Genomic DNA, 13,018 nt, shown 5'->3' on the forward strand with positions numbered 1-13,018 from the left:
CAGCAACACAGTAAATTAAACGAAAATTCAGTAAAATATATTAGAGATTATCTTTAAGTCCAACATCTATTTAGCATAACAGCATGTACATTTTTTAACTCTCTTATGTTTTTCTCTGCCAGTGAATCACTGATTCTGCAAGACCTTTCCCCTTCATCCGCCTTAGCACTACAAAATTTTAAGTGCTTAGAATAAGTTACTGAAAGAATACTTGCAAATATTTATGATGTATTCTGTTAAAACTAGAAATATGCCATCTTGAAAATGCATCAGAATTTAAAGTAGAATTAAAGGTGGTGGGTTTTTCTCATTTTGAGTTCTATTATAATCAAATTCATCACCAGATTTCAGAGTTTGGGCCCAAACTTGCACATTAGAATAAATAATAACAATAAAAATATGCATAAGTAGAACGTATTAATATCAGGAAATTAAAGTTGAATAGTTATCATTGTTTCACCTGTTCATGGCCACTTCTGATGGTTACAACTAAGAAAAAATGTAGTCATTAAAAGCATAAATTAAAAGAGAATCTTTCTGAAAAATATGAATGTTCCAGTTCCCACCTTGCTTTCTGAAATCCAAAGCTACTCAAAGTACACTTGTTTTGCATTTGCTGTCTGTAGCAGACCAACAAAAATTTCATTATCTGTGGTAGCCTAGAGTTGTCTCAAGCACTTGCAAGATAAGACCATCACCATGACAACAGATTAACAGCCAAAGATGTGTTCAGAAAAATGAAACCTGTGGACACAGGATGGCCTTGCTCTGGCCAAAACTCCTCTGTTCAAGGAGGACAGAGTGACCATTACGTAATGGAGTTGTTTACTGCACACTCTGCAAATCTACCATGCATAAAAGGATGCTCAGGAGAGATTTCAGAACTTTGGTACTACTGTATGAGTGCTTCCGCAAACTGAGGGCCCTCATTTACTGGACCAGTGCTGGATCACAGCAATCACAATTATCTCTTTTTCTCCCCCTCTCTCTTTGTTTTTTTTCTTTCTTTTTTCCTCTTAAATTTGTTAAATAATGCAAGGCTTATTTCAATTTCTTATTAAGTTGCAGGATTTAGCTGCACAGCATAGATGCATTTAATTGTAAGAGTGCCAATACTTTTAAGTTAATTGTATTATGGAGATTTTCATTAAAATTGATAATTGTGTTTGGACCTTCAGTGTTGTTTCACCGTAATCTGAGGGGATCTGTGAATCTAGTTGCCCTTCCCTCCCTTCCCTGGAGAGACCTAAAAGTTGTCATAATAACATTTCACATTAAAGTGAACTACAAGAGTTCTTAAAATTTTGTTTTCAACAATGTCAATTCATTCAACTATGCTGTGTAATTAAGACATGTAAAATGTAAAGCACCATGGCTCTGAATTAGCCTATGAGAAAGTCAAAATATTGAAAGGACACTGAAATGAAAAGTTGACTTTACTTCTCAGATAAACCTACTATCATGCAAGAGTGGCCATTCTTCCAGGATTTATCTAGACAGCTGTGAAACCCTAAGAGATGTTAGAAGATCAGGAAAGAGTATAAGTGTAAAACTCCAAGGATCTTCACATAGACTGTGTCACATTAGGTGAGGGATGCAAAGCATACATTTTTAATGATCAAGTAGGAATGCATCTTTTAAAAAAATGCTAAACAAACACCTGACCTCTCTTCTCTCTACATGCCCCACTCCTAGTACAATGGGAAAAAAATATATTTATACATATATGAATCTTAGATAATCCCTAAAATGTGATTTAAGAGATAATTTTAAGCAAGACTATATTATGTTTCAATTCAGTTTCATTAAAAAATTTCCTCTTTCTCCTCTCCCCTGAAAAGGACAATACTTGATTATTATATAGAAGTAATGTTTAACAACAACAACAAGTAAAAGAAATAAAGCATTAATTTCAAATAACTGTTTGATTTCATGAGTACTGTTAAGAAAAAATTGTATAGGAGTCTCAGAATAAATGCAGGCAGCTGTATGAAGTTTCTCCCTAGGGGAAAAAAAAAAAATCCACACTAGTTAGTGTACTCAATACAAGAAGTTGAGAAAGCTTTCTGAAAGCTGAAATCATTTGCAATTACAGAAAGGTTTTTAAATTCTCAGACATCAGTAAGCTGAAATTAAAATCAATCAAACAAGCACATTCACAGGCTGGAGGACATGAGCCACATGTTGAACCATGAAGGGCAGAAGTAGTAATCAGATACTGGCTCTTATTAACCCCTTTGAATCCAGTTGGTCAACCAATCTTTTCCACACAACACTTAATCTACTTTTCCAGCCCAGATCTCATGAACTTGCAACAAGGTACTATGGGAAATCATGACAAAGGCCTTGCTGAAGTCAAAATAAGCAACATTCTTTCCTCACTGATTCACAGAGTCAGTTACATCATCACAGAAATATACCACATTCATGAGGCATCAACTTGGCCCTTGGTAAGTATTTGCTAACTGTTCCTAACTATCTTTTGTCCTTTCCAAGCTTGGAAATGCCTTCCAGGATTTCCTCCGTAGCCTTCCCAAGAACTGAGATGAAGCTGCCTGGCCTGTAATTTACTGAGTGATAATTTCTCTCTCAAATATGGTGCATACTAACTCTTACTTAACTTGAATTCAATGGTAAATGAACAAAAGGTAACATGTAACATCTGTACTTTAAAAGTAGGCTTTGGAATACACCCTTGAAGGAAGTTGGGATCTGTGTGTCTGACTTTCATAGCATAAAATTATTATTTAAATACATAAATATATCTGCATATATGTATATGTAATTATAACATAATATTTGATGGAATTATGGCATAAACAGTCAAAAGAAGAGTAACCAATGACATCTATCCGGATTTCTGTAAGGCTTTTGACAGGAGCCACATCCTTATCTCTTAATTATAAAGATGTGGATTTGAAGGATGGACTATTCAGAAGTTAAGGAATTGGTTGGATGGTCACAGCCAGGGAGGTGGTTGCTGTCAATTGCTCGGTGTCCAGGTGGAGACCGATGATGAGTGGTCTCTCCTAGGGGTCTGTCTTGGGACTAGTGCTCTTCAACATCTTTTTCAATGACCTGGGTAGTGTGAACTTTCCGCTTAAATCTCTGATGGACAAAACCTTGGAAAGGGTGTCAGAGGATGCAAATGTATGAAGGACGCTTTTATACCTATCAGCAGACATCGTCAGGGATAAGATATGGGCCTAAGTGAGTCTTAGCTGTAAGCCAGAGAAGAATGTAGATTATTGTTCTCTAAATAACAAAACAGAAATCAAATTTATAGTTCAGATTTCATTCAAATTTTTATGTGTCAAGTTTTTAGCATCACGAGTGGGGAAAATTTAAATATTGTATTTAGCAAACAGTCTTGACATAAAAGAGGTTTCTATGGATTAGACTGATGAGCACTTTCAGATATTATTTGGCCAACTTTGTTTAATAAGTTTTGAATGTAGACACTTTTGAAAAATAAAATCATAGTCTGGACTAAATTTCTGTTAGTTTGTTTGGAATCCTGGGAAACTATCCAAGGTGAAGTAGATGGGCTGGTATTGAAATGGCAGGATGTTAACACAGTCACCATCTCCCAGTATTCAAAGATTTTCTTTGAATATTTTCTATTTTCGTCAGAATTATTTATTAAGATAACTTACTGAGCAGTCAAAAAACTGGTACAATGACATGTAAAGAATATAAAGGAAAAATCTTTTGGCTTATTCAGTCATTACAGTAAATAATATTTACCATTAGTTTATGAAGCAGAAGAAAGAGAGTATATAAGGTGTTAAAAATGTACAAATGAACAAAATATCATGCAATAAGTATAATCACACCAGATATTATTACACTAGTAGTACACTACTAGACCAGTCTAGCCTTAAGTTAGCCACTCTTTCTCTGAAGTGACTAGTTGATAAAGGAAAAAAGTCTATGAATCTATTCATGCAAAAGTGGAAAAAAAAAAAAAAAGTTATGAAAAGACAAAGCTTGAGGATGTGGAAATTTATCCAAACCTTGTGGCAGAATACAACCAGCTTGACTGGTTAAAGGCTCTTCATACTAGAGTTTGTGGCAAGTACTTCCATTTCCATAATTAATAATGTTAACTCTTGTTTTTCAAAATGAAAAATGTAATTAGTATATAGCAAAATGCAGGCAAGATACAGCAGCTTAATAAGTTATTTTTTAAAAAATTAAGGCACCTTATCTATGTTCGTGCACACATTTGTGGAAAAAAAAAAACATGCTAGCCTAAACCTCAGTAGAAGAGGCTTAATTTAATGCAGTCCACCTTGCAGTTTTACACACACATATTACTTTATAGCTAGTCTAGGTCATTTATGGTCAGCTATGGCATCTTAAGGACAGTAACCCATATCAAATTTGAATTAAATGATAATCTATCACATGCCCAGGCTCAAAGGGCACAAGAACTTGGCTCCAAGCTTCTCAATTTATTATAGTGATTTTGTGTTACTTAAAATCAAAGTTGGCTCTAGAATATACTGAGTACATAAACTAGATAAGTTGGAAAACCCATACATACATTCTGAAAGGGAGAGAGGTAGAACTATTAGTCAAAAAGATTCAATTGTTCAGATCAAGTAAGAAATAGAATTACGCAAATTGTTTCTGAGATATCACTGATCTTGAAGAAAGGAATTGCTTTTCAAGATTTCCAACTTCTCCTCTAAAAGTAGGTACCTCCCCTTGGCACAGTCCTGCAAAAAAGGACAGGTGGAACCCAGAGACATTTTATAAAAACAGAAGGGGTGCTGACAAACTCTTCTCCATTAATAATCAAGGGGAAAGTGGTCAAGTCAGAATGACATTATGGGTCAAATGACTCCAGACACCACATTAGTCTTTATTTTATTTGAACACTTCCTGTGTCTAGAGTCCTGCACTAATGTTTCACCTACTTGACATATGATATTTCTCAGAAGACTCTAAGGCTTTTTTTTTTTTTTTTAAATGAAAACATTGTTTCATTAAGCACCATAGCATCAATCAAAACTATTCTTTGTCCTGCTCAACTCTGAAGTAATAAAGATCTGAATTCAACTGTATGAGGTCTGCTCTGAAGTAATGTCCACTCTTTTATTATGTTGTTGCATGATGTCAAAGGCAAGTGTTGATGCTCTGATAGAAGTTTACCTTTCCCACCAATATTTCATTAAACTTTGTTGCTATGCAACAGACAGCAGCAGAGGGGCGGTCTGACAAAATGGGATCTGACATGGAAGTGTGTATCAAGCAAAGGTGTGGAATGGAATTAGTCCATGCACAGAAAATGAAACTCATGGACATTCACTGATGCTTACTGAACATATCCAACCAGTGGATATGAGCACAGTAAGGTGGTGGGTGCTCCGTTGCGTCTGTGGAGACAGCGACAATGGATCACATTGACTGGTCCAGATATGTACAAGAATGACATGAAGTTTGTTGTTCATCACTGTCAAAAATTCATAGCTAATGGTGGTGACAACATTGAAAAATAGTGTTTTATAGCTGAAAATTTGCTCTATCAAACAGTGTTATTGTGCTCTTTGCATCTGTTGTAGTTTCCTTGAAAATAAATAGGAAGCATTTCTTCCAAAGATACCTACATATGTATTATTCTACTGGAAAATATTGTTGGAATGGTAACTCCTAATGAAATAATTTGATTTTACAGTTAAAAGAAACTGTGAGATATACAATCTTTATGTTTCTCTGCATACTGTTTCAGATCTCCATGTTCATAAATTTCATGATAGGAAACATCTCTAGATCTGTATTTCTTTCAGCAGATACATATGAAAATTAAGTCCTGCAGCTGATGAAAATCTATCATAGTTGTGTGGCTTGATCTTAGGGAATGCAATATTCAACATTTCCTTTGGGGAGTGGTATTTTACAATCCTTAGCAATATTATTGGTGGCACTGTGAATAGCTGCTGCACATTAGGCAGTTAGTGAGTTCAAGACTCACCCTTTACCCCCATTTTTATGTTTTATTTCAAGGGGATATTTCAAATCGTCTATATGAAAACTAGTCAGATAAGAAGGCTAATAAATATACTTCTATGTCATAACAACGCCAAAATTATTCTTCTTTACTAATCACAGTTTCTTGCATTACAAAACCAAAGTGATACTTAGTTGAAATAGCACTAAACAAAGAGCAAAATAAACTTCATCTAAATTTTCAATATCCCGGACAATACCTGAATTAAAATAAACCCTTATGAAGTTAAGTGCTAGAAAGTGTTGTCTTCTCCATGCAGGGAGAAAGTCGTGTAAATTCTTAATTTATAGACAGACAAAAAAAGGCATCCCAAAAAAACTTAAGGTACATGCTGACATTGTTAAAGAGCTGGATTTGCATAGTAGTCATGGAAGATGTACATGAATTTGAATTTAGAGTCCTGTTTTATTGCTACTTTGTGTGTGAATGCTTGCAGAAAACTGCAATGTAGAGTTGAAAAAGCGCCTCCAATATAAACAAGAAATCTTCAAGTGATACCTCTAGCCAAGGCTGAGAGAGAAAACCTTGGAGATGAGTAGAAAAGAAAAAGGCATTTCTTACTCAGGCTTGGGAATTCAGCTCATTTCATTAAAAATTGAACAAAAGATGGTTTCATTTTTTATAAAAACAAAAGCAAAAGAATATCAAATTCTCAAACGAATTCCCTCCGTAATATGAGAAATCTGTTCCACCTGGAATTCTGGGTTACTCAGTCAAAAAAGTAATTCATTAAATAATGACATTTATGGAGTTTAAACGATCCTGATAGGATCCATGAAATCCAACAAGTGCAGGTACTTTCTGTGTGAAATCCGGAGCCACTAGCCAAAAGAAAAAAACCCAACATCTTTAGATGTGTTTGCTCGCTTCCATATTTTTTTCCCTAAAAGTAGAATCACAGATTATATGGGGGCCATTCAGCAATTCAACCCTTTAGACCCTCCCTTTTCTGGATGACATATTCTATGTGCTTTGGCCAGAAATGCAGTTTTTCCTAGAGATGCTCCTACCACTATCTTTCTGAAGAGTTGAACTCAGTTCTAAAGTCTTAGAAATGCAGACTTGCCAATCAATATTTAAAGTAAGCTTGATGATCAATTTCAATGCCCTAAACATGAATAATTTCATTATGTATCCATTATGAGTGCAGCCCAAATCCCACTTACACCAATTAAAGTCTCTCCTGATATCCGTACTGTCATTCCAGATTTACAATAATATCAAGTCAGAAGCCTGTACCAGTTTATTAATATTTCTGGGTTTGTAGTCTAAAGCACGGTACAATGTAATTGTGATCGCAGGACATTCACTGACATGGTAATTCTATGAAGGACTATGTCATTCTAAATGGACCTTCACTGAAGCTTGTACTTGCAGATCTTAAAAGGTCTTTTCCAGTTCAAATTGTTCTGCAGTTCAAAGGTCATTGACTTGCATTGAGTCAATGACATGCAATTAACACTCTTTCAAATACATTCAACAAAAGTACAATTTAATTTTTGATAATGTCATTGAAGACGACTTGAAACTTCTGTGTTAAGATAGATATAGGTAAACAAAATATTGAAATGTGCATTTATTCTTGTATAAATTTTAAAATGACTGATCTAAAGTTCATTAAAATCAATGGAAATCAATCTAGGATAAGACAAATCATTGCTTGGATTCTCTTTATAAGATGGTCATTGACTGCAGAGACAGTTCATGGTCCAATAATTTAGTCCAATTAGTCACATGAATCCCAACCCTCAGGTCTATATAATTAAAGCTAGGTAAGATCTATTTTTTTGTTTTTGCTTTTTTTTCCCAAATTGATTCATGATTTTGAATCAGCTATTATGATTGTAATAATCATATATTTGCCACAGATTGCTTTAAAAATAAATAATCTCTAAAATTAATATTCTTATTTTTTGGTACTGGATAATCATACACATTATTTCTTCAATCCAACATTGCTGTTGGTTTTATGTTAAGAATGAGCAAATGACAAAAGATTTCAGCATAAGTTAAACTCAGTGTGCAAATACAAGTGATCCTATCTATTATTTGGTCTTTCCACAGAGTTTTAAAGATCACTGATTTATCCAAAATTACTCTGGCTCTACATTCTACCAAAAATTCTGCAATGAAATAATGTTAATTTTATATCACTATTTTTTCAATATCTCTGTTAGAAATTGTATAATACCAAGTTTTCATTTGAGTCTTTCCACTGTTTGTAAGTTACCATAGTTTTCTGTTGTATCAGGCATGTCACGGGGCATTCGGGCTGTAACGCGGAAGGCCCTTCCCCATATGCTTGCTATTGGTTCACCTACTTTACTTGAACTCATGTCATAAGAAGGAGAGGCTGTCCTTCTTTGTTTTCATAACAAGGTGTATAACAACCCCGTATATGGCCTTTCAGAAGTGAGAGGTCAGAAGCAGGAGATTTAATATGATTGGCCAGGAGCCCCTGTGAGCTTCTGAAAAAGTCTAGTAAAAAGATAATAAATAGTATATAGTTCTGTAGCTTTTATCAATAAAAGCTATTTTGCTGCTCATCGTATTGATGCTATGTGCAGTTGCTGGCCAGGAACCGGGATTTGGTTCTTTACGTGCAAGGGTAATACGAAGAGGGTCACCGGAGTTCAGTAACAGTTTTCATTGTTTGTAACTTTCAATTGCTTTATAATATAGTTAATTCAGTTTCAAAATGGTGCTGTTATTCTCATATCCTAAAGAGATTTTTTTTTTTCCCCATATCAAGAACAGATGGCAAAATGTGTGATTTGCACTAGCAGGCACAAAACCAAGGAAAAAATCTCATGGAAAGAATGGAAAGACAGAACCAGGCTCTAGGCATTGCGCCCAGTGAAAGAACAAGAGACAATGGGAACAAATGGAAACACAAGAGATACTGTGTAAACATCAGGAAAACCTTCTTTACTCTGCCCAGAGAGATTATGAAGTCTCCTTCCCTGAAGATCATAAAAAACCATCTACATATATATGGTTTTGTACAAATGGCTCTAGGTGAACTTGCTTGAACAGAGTGGTTGGACCAGATGATCCTCCAGAGGTCCCTTCCAACTTCAACTATTCTGTGATCCTATGATTCTTTGAAAGAAGGCTATGAACATGTGCAGAGAAGAGCAATGAAGCTATTGAAACAATGAAAAGGCAAGACTTGTGATGAGAAGCTGAGGGAATTGACACTGTTAGTATGAAGAAAAAAAAAGAGACTGAGGGAAGACTTTATTGCTCTCTACAACTACATTAAAGGAAGTAACAGTGAAGTGGGTATCAGTGTCTTTTCTCAGAGGACAAGTGATCAGACAAAAGGAAATGGTTTCAATTTGTACTAGAGGAGGCTTAGGGGATATTAGGAAGAATTGCTTAATGGAGAGGTTGGTCAAGCACTAGAAAAGGTTTCCCAGGGAAATAGTGGAGTCCCCATCCCTGGAGATATACAAGAGATGTTCAGACCCGGCACTAAGGGATATGGCTTAGTGTTAGGATTTAGTAGTTTAGGTTGATGGTTGGACTTGATAATCCCAATGATCTTTTCCAACACAATGGTTCTATGATTCTATGAAATATTCTGTTCATCTGTAAAGAGTTATAGACATTTACTCTATGTTTGACATGAACGATGAGTGGTTATGGAAGATAAATAAAGGTCTTTTTTCCTTACTAATAACAATGATTATATTTACATAATGAAACCCACTTGTGTAGTAACAAATCAGAGGCTAAGTTTTAGAGTCTTAGATATATCACAGGATAATTACACAAATAAATTGATCTACTTTTATGATGTATAGCACAAAATGACAGAAACATTGCTGGCCTACGTTTTCACTGTTGGCATTCCCAAGAGGCCATACTGCTCAGATCTCAATATTTCTCTTTTTCTTTTGACAGACAAAAAACACCTATGTGAAGGTGTTCACACAGATTTCCATGACAGAAGTTGAGAAATGCTGACCACTGGTCCAGATTTCTCTGGACCTTACATATGTTTCCTTACATAACTTCCTCTCATGTGCCTGCATACTAAAAACAATAAGTTTTCCCTGGCTCTGCACCCAGACATGATGTTTGCCAAGGTACACACATTTTTTTCCCTGCAGCCTCCTACAGCCATTTTTCTTCTTTTCCTGATACCTTGGTTTTTCTCTAAGACATTCCTATTTTGCACCACATCATACTCATCTTGAACAAAATGTGATTATCAGCCTCAAATACCTGTGACTGGAAATGCCTCAGGACTCTCTAGGTGCCTCTTTGATGTCTAGTGTACGCATTTTCTGAATACATAGTAACAAGCAGTAACTATTTATTCCTATTAGTTATTAAAACTTTCTACTAAAACTTGTCATTTGATTTTCTTGCCCCGCAGACAGACCTCAGCTACTTCTAATACATTAATTAGTTTCTCTCCAAATGTTCTGAATAATTCTTTATCTTTTTCTTGATAGTTTATTAATACATAGTGTATTTTGCATTAGTATAACACAGTTTGATTCCGGATGTGGTGGTTAAGTATTTAGCTAAATTGTACATTCTCATATACCTTGAAGAAAAAGCTGCAAAGATGAAAGTTTTAATCCATATACATAAATCATATGAACTCCTAATTTCTGGATCTGTTTCCTTCACTGATTCACTCTCTTGAGAATCTTTTCCCTAGAGCATAAGAGAATGATTACATGTCCTTTACAATTCTGTGAAAAGCTTTTCTCTCAAAAACTATTTGCATGATATCTAGGGAAAGATGAGGGAAAAAAAAATCTAAAAATAAAACAAGAAAAAATCAATTAAAATTAATAGAATTGGGATGAGTCTCTGCAATGAGGCTCTTCAGTCTGAGGAAGAGCAGATGTAGTCTAATGGGCATGTGATATCCAGTTCAAAGAAAGCTGATGCTCTGAGTAAATGTAGAATGAAGCCAGTAAAAAGAAGATATTTATCATTTAAATATCCTATATAGTTCTCAAACTTTCTAAACAATTTGCCTATATTACAAAAATGAGTGCAAAAAACAATTATCATCAGAACAATATATATTCTATATAAATTACCAAACATACTACTTTGAGACTTTTTAGAATATAAAAGAGCAGTCAGAACTCTCAAATTTCATGTTTAGTGACTGCAGTTTGATCAGGTGTGAAAGGGGAAGAGTTTAAATTGATTTGTGATCTGGAGATTGGTTTTAGACTTGCAGTGGTAAACAGGAGAGCACGAATAATGTGGCTTCACCAGAACTGTGCTGGATTACAAAGAACAAATGAGAGTGGTTTTACTGGGTAAGCTCTGCCATCTCTACTTCATATAGTCTATGCAGTCTCACAGCACTCCTTATTCTAAAACAGCCAAATTTGACATTTAGTAAGAAAGTCATAAATCTGTAGTAACTACATAACTTATTTACATTAGGATACCAGTAAATTAATAGAATTTCAAAAGTTTCCTACATGACAAAATAAATCACAGATTTTTGTTTCCATTTTACATCATCTATATAATTAAGACTTGAGGTCTCTTGTGAGGTACATGACTCTAAAAAATTATTTGTATTTTTTGTATTTTAGCAAACTCAAAACTGCAGAAAAGTTTAATTTACTTTAAAACTATTGCACATAAAGAACATTGGTTTCATTGGTAATATACACTGAATAGAATCTTCTCAAACTTAAGTTTTTTTTGATTCCCCCATCCCACCCTACTCTACGTCCTTTTAGAGGATACATTTTATGGAAAATTTCCTGAACACTAAGACAATTTTATCTGAATTTTCTCCAGTCTGATATTAGGATCCCTTTATTACAGATCTTGCTATCACTGAGAGTGATTACACTGCTTATTGAGTTTTGGTGCATTGCCATTCACTTTATGAGACAGTTCTGCAAAAAAGGCATCCATCCCAGAGACTGGCAGTTCATTTTAGGAGTTAAAGAAGGAAAATTAGTGTATAACTCTTTTCTCTTAAGTGTTATATTTGCATGAAAATGATAACAGATCACAGTTTAAAGTTTTTCAGTCTCCTTGGCTTGATGGTGGTACTAGCAATTTTCAAGTAGTCTCAGATCTTTGTACTTGCACACGTGTACATGTGTGTTAGAAAAATAGAGTGAGACTTCTTGATAAAAATTGAGTCTTATGTCAAGAGTAGGTAAGTAATGAGAAAAATAACAGAAATTCAATCTACTTTACAAAAAAAAAAAAATCCAAAAAACAACAGCTATTTTAAATCATTGCTTTTCTACACTGTATTAATGGCCTGGCATTAGGAGGGTCAACAGTCACTTCCAGTGCTGACAACTCAATAATATATAAGGATATTATTGTCCTACTGCTCGGTCTCTGTACGGATAAGCAGAGTGGCAAGAACTACATGTAAGCCAATGTATAAATTCGAAGTATTTCCTTTAGCTTTTCATTCCAAAGTTACCTTACTCTACAAAACAACCTTTCTCATGATCTGGATCAAGTCTAAGTTCCATCATCTGAGAAAAAGAAAACAATTCTCTCTTACAGAAATTTTCATGGGTATGATGTCTATGACAGTATGATCATAGAATTATTAAATTCTATCAGACTATCGGTACACAAGAAAAGGTTATATTTTCCCTCTCTAAATTTAGATTATTCTTAACCTGTAAGCATTCCACCTTCCAATCCTCTTGAAATGTGAGGGGGGAAAAAAAAAAGAGAAAGAAAGAGAGAAATAGTAAATTTAATGCTAATAATTTAAAAATACAAGAAAATTTGCTTTTGTTTGTATCACTTCGTCTGACTAATGTAATTTCATGCTGCTGCTATAACTTTGAGGAATTTCTCTTCAAACCATCATCTTCTAAAAATCTGAAGATTAGCTAAATTATTTTTCAAGGAAGAAAAAGTTCTGTTACCGAACTCTGGCGACCCTTTTCGTATTAACCTTGCACGCAAAGAACCAATACCCGGTCCTGGCCGGCTTACTGCACAAAGCACATCAATATGATGAACAGC

At 34.7% G+C, this 13,018-nt stretch overlaps 1 long non-coding RNA gene across 19 annotated transcripts in view; it reads right to left on the reverse strand.

The window, feature by feature from the left end:
• Nucleotides 1-13,018, reverse strand: part of LOC110394271 — a 177,906-nt gene that overhangs the window by 113,776 nt on the left and 51,112 nt on the right. The window lies entirely within an intron of this gene.

Source organism: Numida meleagris, chromosome 2, assembly GCF_002078875.1.
Source record: "Numida meleagris isolate 19003 breed g44 Domestic line chromosome 2, NumMel1.0, whole genome shotgun sequence".
Classification (NCBI taxonomy): domain Eukaryota; kingdom Metazoa; phylum Chordata; class Aves; order Galliformes; family Numididae; genus Numida; species Numida meleagris.